Source organism: Eptatretus burgeri, unplaced genomic scaffold (genome assembly GCF_056783735.1).
Source record: "Eptatretus burgeri isolate ZD-2024b unplaced genomic scaffold, Ebu_testis_v1 Ebu_testis_scaffold_463, whole genome shotgun sequence".
Classification (NCBI taxonomy): domain Eukaryota; kingdom Metazoa; phylum Chordata; class Myxini; order Myxiniformes; family Myxinidae; genus Eptatretus; species Eptatretus burgeri.
The window spans coordinates 31,809-41,715 of NW_028222412.1; the positions used below are offsets into that span (position 1 = coordinate 31,809).

At 35.8% G+C, this 9,907-nt stretch overlaps 1 long non-coding RNA gene across 1 annotated transcript; it reads right to left on the minus strand.

Annotated features, from left to right (window-relative positions):
* Positions 1–7,720: 7,720 nt before the first annotated feature.
* Positions 7,721–9,867, minus strand: LOC147007204 (uncharacterized). The gene is made up of 3 exons (XR_015054349.1): positions 8,500–9,867; positions 8,108–8,165; positions 7,721–7,883 (listed from the first exon to the last, which is right to left on the minus strand). It is a non-coding gene; the product is annotated as an uncharacterized LOC147007204 (long non-coding RNA).
* Positions 9,868–9,907: the final 40 nt, after the last annotated feature.

The window sequence follows — 9,907 nt, forward strand, 5'->3', positions numbered from 1 at the left end:
AAGAGATTAATCAACCCCTGATTATATTGTGAATGCTGTTCAAAACAATGAATATTCAGCGGATTCAAAAACCAAAGCAGGACTCATTCCAACAGAACAACCAGCAATATTTCATCTTGTTCAAGAAAAGGTATTGATATTTAATGATGAATTAAGGTTCTTAAGTTCTGCTCAACCCCCTGTTAAACTAACTCCGAGATTAATGTTTCTTCTCACAAAAGATGGAAGACAAGGTTCAACTGTGAAGGATGAATCAAAGTATATTGATAAACCATTGGATATGGAAAATAATGATGATAGAGTATATATTGATTTGCTGAACACTCTAAATTATAAGGTTATTCTTTCTGGTAAAAGTAGGAAGAATGAGAAGGAGAAACACATTATTCAGGCTTTAAGTATCCTTGGTTCAGGTGTTAGTTTTCTTCCAAATGACCCATCGCAATTAGTTAATAGACTGTTATTGTTGTTAGGCAGTCAGAAGGCTGGAAATAACAATTGTTTTAATGAAGCATCAGCCATTTTAGACCAGTTGATGAACATGAAAATAATTAATAAATATCAATATAAAGACATTTTATCTCATATTAAATAAGATGAGAAGCACAATCCTTAGTTTCAATTTCACAACAAGCGACCACACATCTTCATTCCCATACCCACTACAACTTGACACAACAAAAGAATATGAGGCATCTTTATTGTCCATGGAAACTTATAATACCTTATTTAATATAACTGATAAAAATGACAAGTTTAGTTATAATCCCGGAAGTGGATACAAAACGATAACAGTCTCACCCGGAGCATATGAGATTTCTCAAATATCTTCCGAAATTGCTCGTCTTATGAAAGAACAGGGTGATGAACCAAAAAATATTGTTATAAACATTCAAAAACATACTTCAAAATCAACGATTAAAGTTAAAAATAACTACAAGGTTGATTTCACAATTGATAATTCATTTAGAGAGTTATTGGGTTTCTCCTCAAAAAAGATTGAAACTAATGGGACGTTTTACAGTGATAATGTCATTCAAATATCCTCAGGAATAAATTCGGTGTTAATTCACTGTGATTTGATTGATGGTGCTTATAATGATGGAAAAAAAACAAATACAATATTTTCATTCAGTGCATACTCAACCCCAATTGGTTATAAATTCAATATGGAACCCAAAAATTTGGTTTATCTACCTGTGTCAGGAAAACCATACACAGAGTAAATTTTAGGATAACCGACCAAGATAATCGTGTGATTTCTTTAAATGGAGAAGTTATATCCATCAGAATTCACCTACGTGAAGTTTTCCAATAAATAAATACGATGGTTATTGTGAGGAAACACGAGTTGGGAAAATATAAAATAATTACAGGGGATGGGATGTTCCTTTCCCCATACTACAAGGGTGAAGGTATGTATCTTGGTAGAGGATACTATAAACCTAAGAGACAAAGGGGTGTTGGACATCAATTTAGAGGAGATGGGATAATTGATACTCTCATGGGTATTGGTTCAACTATTCTTAAACATAAAGATCTAATTGGTTCAACTGCTTCTGCTGTGGGAAATGTAGCAGGTGCTGTAAAGAGTATAAAAGATGCTCAGAAGGAATCTCATAAATTACAAGCAATAAAAGAAATTAAGAAAGGCAAAACTCAGTTGTCCCCCAAGAACGACAGAAAATAATTCAAATACTTGGATCAGGGTTTCAAAAGTTTTAACATCTTTTTTCCTAAATAAATACAAGTATGGAAGCAATTGATAGTATCTATGATTTGGATGATACTATTATTATCTCAAACTCCACTAAAAAAGAAGATTACTTCAAGGTAAATGCAATAACTGGAACAGACTGGAATACGAATGGTACAAAAAGTTTTGAAATAAATAATCAACAAACCTATTTGAATCTCTCCGAAAGTTTCTTGTTGTGTAAATTTAAATTCACTAAAGTTGGGAATAACACAAACGCTACACTTGTAAATGATTTCTTCTGGAAAATGTTTGATAGTGTGCGTTTGTATATTGGAACACAAGAAGTTGAAGCGGTTGATTATGTCTCTGCTGTATCTGAAATGATAAAATTTACACTCTATACATTCAGTGATAGAATGGGAAAGGGGTCTGTCGAAGGTTTTATTCCTGATATGTCAACGGGAACAAACACAGACCCTGGATATATTCAAAGGAAAGGAGCGTATAATGATGATACAAAAGCAGAAAATAGTTTTACTGTGGCGGTTCCTCTGAAAGGTATATTTGGATTTTGTGATCATGATAAAGTTCTGTATGGTCTTAAAATTAGATTTCAACTACAAAGGAATGATAATGAAAATAGATTGCTTTTTGGTGTTGGTAATGCTTTTGGTGATCAGAATAAATTTGTAATTGAGGAGATGAGTTGGTATATCAGTGAATATACTCCTAATCTTAAAACAGAAGAGATGTTGAATCGAAGACTTAACTCAAAGAAACCACTCAGTGTATCATACCTCAAAAGAAGATGTCAACACGTTAAACTCAATCAAACTACTTACACGTGGAATTTGGGTGTTCTGGAAGGAAAGCCACGATATCTGTGGATCATTTTTAAAAAGCCAGATGGTGATACTGCGACTGATAAGAATAATGCATTGAGTGATAATGCTAAGGTGAAACAACTTCGCGTTTCTCTAGATGGAACATTTTATCCACGAGATAGATTGGAAATTAATTGGGAAAAAATGATTTTGCTGAAGCATACAAGTCTTACCAAAAGGTGTGTGAAAGTAATGGAAATAAAGAACCTATTTTGGATATGACAGCATTTAAAAGTTTGTATACAATCTATGCGTTTGACCTGAGCGCGCAAAAGGAAACTATAAAGTCTAATCGAGTGGATACTTCCCTATACATTGAAAGAGGAGAGAGTGAAGAAGTTGATACATATTGTTTGCTTTTGGAAGAAACAGAATTGCAGATTAATACAGATAATGGTGTGATGATTAGTCTCACATAATTTTTTGTGAAATAAATGAGTGGCAAAGTACCAACTGGGGTATATGTTAATCAAATCAATCTTCATAAACTATCATCTTGTGTTCAAAATCAAAAGCCTTGTACGATTAACGTTAATACAATTCAGAGAAAAGGAGCAGTAAGAATTGATGTTTTGCTCACAAGAGAACAGGTTAAAATCTTGAATGACACTGGCTCACTTAAAATTAAAATGACAAAACCAATGTTGAAAAAATATTCAATAAGAGAGACGAGTGGAGGATTTCTCCCATTTCTAATTCCTTTATTTGCTGGTTTAAGTGCGGTTGGAGCATTGACGGGTGGTATTTCAACAGCGGTGAAAACTGCCAACGAAAGGAAGGCTCAACTCCAGGCTCAAAAAGAATTGGAAAGACATAACAAAGAGTTGGAGAAACAAATTAGTGGAAGTGGCGTAATTGTAGATTTTGCTGAAAAACTTGAAGGTCTGCCTGATAAAGCGAGATTGTTAGTTGGAGATATGCTTTCTTCTATTGCACAAGCAGGTGTAAAATTAACGAAAAGAGGTAATGGATTATATCTTTCTAATAAATAAATGAGCATTGATGAGTGGTTGAAAGAATTTGGAAAGAATACAACATCAAATTTACAACTTGCCAAATATTGTAAGAAATTAAAAATTCAAAATGTGGTTATTTGTATGAGAGATGAATTAACAAATGTGCCGAAACATACAAAGAATATTATTATGAACTTAGAAGATAATAATGGGAACGGTTCTCATTGGGTTTGTATTTTTAATAATCAAGACAAATATTATTTTGATAGTTTTGGTCTTCCACCACCTGTTGAAGTCATAAAATTCTTACAGAATGGTGTTTATCAAACATTTCAAGTCCAAGAATTAAATTCCAAGTGTTGTGGTCAATTATGTCTATATGTGTTATTTCAACTCAACAAAAATAAAAAATTTTATGATATTATTTTTAATCTAATATAAATGACTTATGTTGGTAAAGATGGTTCTATCTTTGGTGTATCTCAAGAACTGGATATTGATTTATCAAATTATTATACAAAGGCACAGGCTGAACGACATAAATATAATATAACCAAAAATATTAACATGAAAAATGCTTTTAAATTAAAAAATTATCCAAGCCCAACTGACGCGAATGACTTGGTGAGATTAAGCGATTTATCACAATATATATACTTGAATAAAACGGCTGTGTATTCCAAAGATACAGAAGTGTTGATATTATCTCCAGGTCATACAGAATTCACAGTTCGAATTAAAATAAATTTTTATAAAGAAGGGCGTATCGTTTGTATGAGAATAGAACAATGGGGGTATGATATGAATGATTTAGGGTATAATTGGTCATTTAAAATTAACCTCGAAGACCTGGAACAATTAAATCAGTCTCGTAAGGAAGAATATTATCCACTTGGTATCGAGAATGAGTTTTGTGGGTCCACGATTAGTAAACAACAAATAAAAGAATTTAATAAGGGTAAATATAATAATGGTTTTGCCCTTGTTTATCTCATGAAAACAGAAAAAACAGGATTATATATAATAAGTAAGGAAATACAAAATGATTTAACTATGGGAAGATGGGGAGGTGTTTCGTGCCATAATATTATTCTAACATATATTTCTAATACATAAATGACAGCAAGAAGGCTTCAAGAAAATTATCATTTCTGTGTCCAAGCATACCTTCAAGAAAAGGGTATTCGGTATTTTAATAAATATGTTCTTCAACATAAGAATGAGGTATTTTCAATAAAAGATTGGCATTATGCTGATGTTGATAAACCGACAACTTTAGATTTAATTAGAATGTTAAATAATGAAAAAATTATAAAGTTAAGAAAAGGTAAGGCTCTTTTAGAAATTCAAAAGAAATTTTATTGGTTTCCTGTTGTAAAAAAAATTATTTTCGATGCAGGAATAACAAGAAATCCTGATGAATATATGTATAATATTCTATGGGGTGTAAACGATTCAAGGATAGTAAGGGATGAGGAAGGAGTTGAAGAAGAGAGGGAAGAGGAGGAAAAGGAGAATGAGGAGAGGGAGAAGAAAGAGAAGGAGGAAAAGGAGAAGAAAGAGAAGGAGGAAAAAGAGAAGAGAGAGAAGGAGGAGAGGGAGAAGAAAGAGAAGGAGGAAAAAGAGAAGAGAGAGAGGGAGGAGAGGGAGGAAAGAGCGAGACAAAATAAATATCAAAATATGGAAACCAGTGAGATTCAAAAAGATTGGCGGTATTACAGAAAATAACTCAACCCACCGAGGAGGAAAACAAAGAATTGACAAGTCTATTTGCAATATTTTCTTCAAGACTATTGACATCGTCAAGCTATTCATTTTAATTCAAGTTTTTTCTTAAATAAATGGAGGAGAGAGTGAAGGCATTTCTTAGGATTCTTTATGTTTTAAAAATTAAGATTCAAATGTGCATGTTGGAAACTAAAAGGTTTTTGCACTCTGCAGGACTTTTTCACATAAATAAATGAGTTATTGTCTCAAATGTAAAAAGAAAACTAATACTAAAAATATTTCATATATTAAAAGTAAAAATAACAGGGTTATCCAAAAAGGTATATGTTCGGTGTGTGGTTCAAAAAAATCAATTTATCTCCAAACACAAACTCGGAGGAGATATACAAAAGTTTTTATCAGGAAGTAAATTTACAACTACTGGAATACCAGGGGAATTACATCTTCCAGGGTATTCTTTCTGTGGTCCAGGCACAAACTTGGATAAAAGATTAGATGAGGCAGACAATCCTAAATCCTGGAGTAAACCAATCAATAGAGTTGATGAAGTGTGCATGAGACACGATATTGATTATGGGAATACCACAACGTTGGAAGAAAAGCATGAAGCCGATAGAGAAATGTTGTATAATTTGTCTCTGATACAAAATCCAACCTTGAGAGAAAAAGTTGATAGGTTCATCGTGAAGAAGATGATTAGTGCTAAATTGAAACTTGGACTTGGAAATTCAAAAACTCATAGGCTCTAATGATGCCATTAAGACTGAAGAGCAATTAGCTGATGAATTACATAAACCAATATTCACAAAGTTTCAGAGAAGGAAAGTTTATTCCAAGGAAGTTGATTATATCTGGTCTGCTGATTTGATTGAACTCAATAATGATAAGGGGTACAAGTATGCTTTAACCGTTATTGATTTGAGGAGTAGATATGCGTGGGTTGTCCCTTTAAAAAACAAAACAGGTAATACTCTTATGTTAGCTTTTCAACAGATATTTAATAAAAGTAAGAGAAAACCTAAAAAATTGTGGACTGATGAGGGTAGAGAGTTTTATAACAAGACATTTATGAATTTTCTAAAAAATAACAGTATTACATTATACAGTACCTTTAATGAAGGGAAGGCAGTTGTTGTTGAACGTTTTAATCGTACCTTAAAAGAGAGACTATATAAAAAATTCACACAACTCGGTTCACAACAATGGTTATCTTTTATTCAGGATATTGTGGATAAGTATAATGACACGATTCACACGTCAACGAATATGAAGCCATCAGAAACATTTACAAAATTAAAATATGAAAAAGAGATTAATGTCAGAAAACCTAAGTTCAAAGTTGGTGATATCGTAAGAATATATAGGTGGAAATCTCATTTTGAAAAGGGTTTTACTGAACGATGGACGAAAGAACTTTTTAAAATTGTTGATGTAATAGATACAGTTCCTTGGACTTATAAAATATATGATTTGGAAGGGGAAGAGATTTTAGGTTCATTTTATTCACAGGAATTACAAAAGACAAAGATAAATTGAAATTTTTTGACTCCGCCCCTTTTTGACTCCACCCACACAAGCCCCACCCACACAAACCCCACACAAACCCCACCACACACAAACCCCACACAAGCTCCAATAAATTGAAATTTTTTGACTCCGCCCCTTTTTGACTCCACCCACACAAGCCCCACCCACATAAACCCCACACAAACCCCACCACACACAAACCCCACACAAGCTCCACACAAGCTCCACACAAGCTCCACACAAGCTCCACACAAGCTCCACACACACAAGCTCCACCCATATTCACATAATTAGTGATTAGTTAATTAGTTCCCCCACACACAACATGTTTATTTAATTAAAAAATTATCCACCCATCCACACAAGCTCCACTCATCCACCCATCCACCCATCTCTCCACCCATCCATTGATCCACACAAACCTCATCCACATTCGCCCCTGCCCACATAAACCCTGCCCACATCAACCCCTCCCACATAAGTCCTGTCTACACAAGCTCCACACAAAACTCCACACACATAAACCCTGTCCACATAAACCCCTCCCACACAAGCTCCACCCACATAAACCCCGCACACACACACCCCGCCCACACAAGCCCCACCGAAGCCCCACCCACATAAACCCCGCCCACACACACCCCGCCCACACAAGCCCCACCGAAGCCCCGCCCACATAAACCCCTCCCACACAAGCCCCACCCACACAAGCCCCACCCACACCCCGCCCACACAAGCCCCACCGAAGCCCCGCCCACACAAGCCCCTCCCACACAAGCCCCACCCCCTCATCCCCCTGTGCGCCCCTCACCTTTGACCCACCACCTCCCTCATCCCACCCCCCCTTCCCCACAAACACACATGGGGAGGGGAGGGATGGGATGAGGGGGTGATGGGTCATTGGGGGGCGCACCTACCCTCCCTTCATGTTTTGATCCTCTTCTTGTAATTCAGAATCAAGTAATTGTATACAAAACAAATATAATTTATTAATATTGAAAATATTAAATATTCATTTGCGAGAATGTATAATCTTTCCCAGCAATCTTCTCCAGATGTCTTGTGATTTCGAAACTCAGACACCATATTCTGTTTTGAAACAAAAAGTGGATAATAATTACATGGTAATATGAGTAAGCCTCGTTGACCACTGAATTAACACACCAGGAGGCCGACTCAGCCTGTCATCCTTTCAAGGTCAATAAAATTAATTCCAGTGTACTGACAAAACCGCGTTCAAACTAATAATGCAACCAACATTAGACGACATTCTAAAGAGAGAGTGATATTAATAATAATTCAGAAATATTTACCTCCAGAAAATCATGTGTTGTACAAGATTGCTTCAACAGCTGATGTTGTGCGATAGTGCTGAAAAAAAAAAAAAAAAGTCAAGGGTATAGATGAAGAGACAGACAGACAGGGAAAGCAACACACACCCACACACACACACACACACACACACACACACACACACACACACACACACACACACACACACACACACACACACACATAGACACACATAGACACACGCACACACGCACACACACACACACACACACATAGACACACATAGACACACGTGTCTCACCATTGGTTTAATTCATTCGAGATCAGAGACCGGTCATTATAAATCATTGATCTCTTCAATAAGAGCAGAGAGAGGTAGGTAGGAAGACAGACACACACACACGTGTCTCACCATTGGTTTAATTCCTTCGAGATGATAGGACGTGATAAGACTTCGTGCCACTCATTGAAAATGTCTTTCAATTCTCTTCTAAAATCATTGATCTCTTCAATAAGAGTATTAATTTCATGAACCACGTCGTGATACGTAAACTCAATTTCTTCCAATGCCCTGTCAGGGAAAAAAATATATATATATATCAGAATTATCATGATTTAATTAATAATCATTTGCTTCATCGTTCAAAGAGAAAACCAAACAAACTTACCAACTCTGTAGTAAGCTTTTGCCTTCATCGGAAGAGAGATCATCCATGTCTCAGTTGTAAAAATGAAAATCCTGTCTGGCAGAAACTTTGTCTGGTGAATCACTTATAAGGCTTACAATGAGAAAATTCCCGAAACATTGGGTGCGGCCACAGGAAATGACAGCTTGGAAAATAACTGGGCGATTGTATGAATCATTTACAAAACATACTTAAAATGGTTTCGATTCAAATGTTTTCAGTTCGTGTTCTGAGATAAAATATAAACACGAGACCTTGTCTCACAGAATAGTTCCTATTTTTTCACAGCATGACTGTCTAAAACCACACAGCACGACCGTGTCAAAAAACACTTCCTCATTTTCACGGCATGAACTGAAAACATTTGAAACAAAACTTTTTTATGGCGTGGTTTATACACAAAAATGATTTGCAACTCGGGCGGTGGTCAGATGAGATCATAAAGAGAAGTTTATCATTTCGTAATGGCACAAAAGGGGTATCTTAAAAAATATAAAGATTCAAATGTTTTGTTTGTCAATATTTTAGATGGGGATTATTGTGCAAAGAAAATTAAACTATTGAAGGAATTTGAGAATGAACAAATCTTTATAGGTTCAATGAGTGAGCTGTTCAACCCCCAGGTGTTCAATTCAATGAGGTTCAACCTCCAAGTTAAAAGGGGAGACAAATAAATATACCTTGGGATAGCCTGGTTATATATATACAAAGCCTGGTGTTGGCTTAGTGGTTAGGGTGGCGGCTTGGGATCCCAGTGTCCCGAGTTCGAATCCCGCTCAGCTGCTGAATTAACACCAGGGGGTTGACTCAGCCTGTCATCCTTCCGAGGTCGGCGAAATGAGTACCAGTATACTGGTCCCGGTGTATGCCCCGGTTAGAATAGGTGTACCATATCCCTGTGTTGTAAGAGGCGTCCAGGAAGGGCATCCGACCATAAAACATTGCCTCACAAAAAGCCAAACCCCTGCACAGCAGGGAAAAACGGATAAAAAGGGGGTTTATTTTTAGGGGAAAAAAAAGGGAATCGCTGAAAATCCCCCATTCATTTACATGGGGAAAAGTGAGCTAGAACCAGTATATTCACCCTACTTATATACATATATACATATATACATACATATATACATATATATA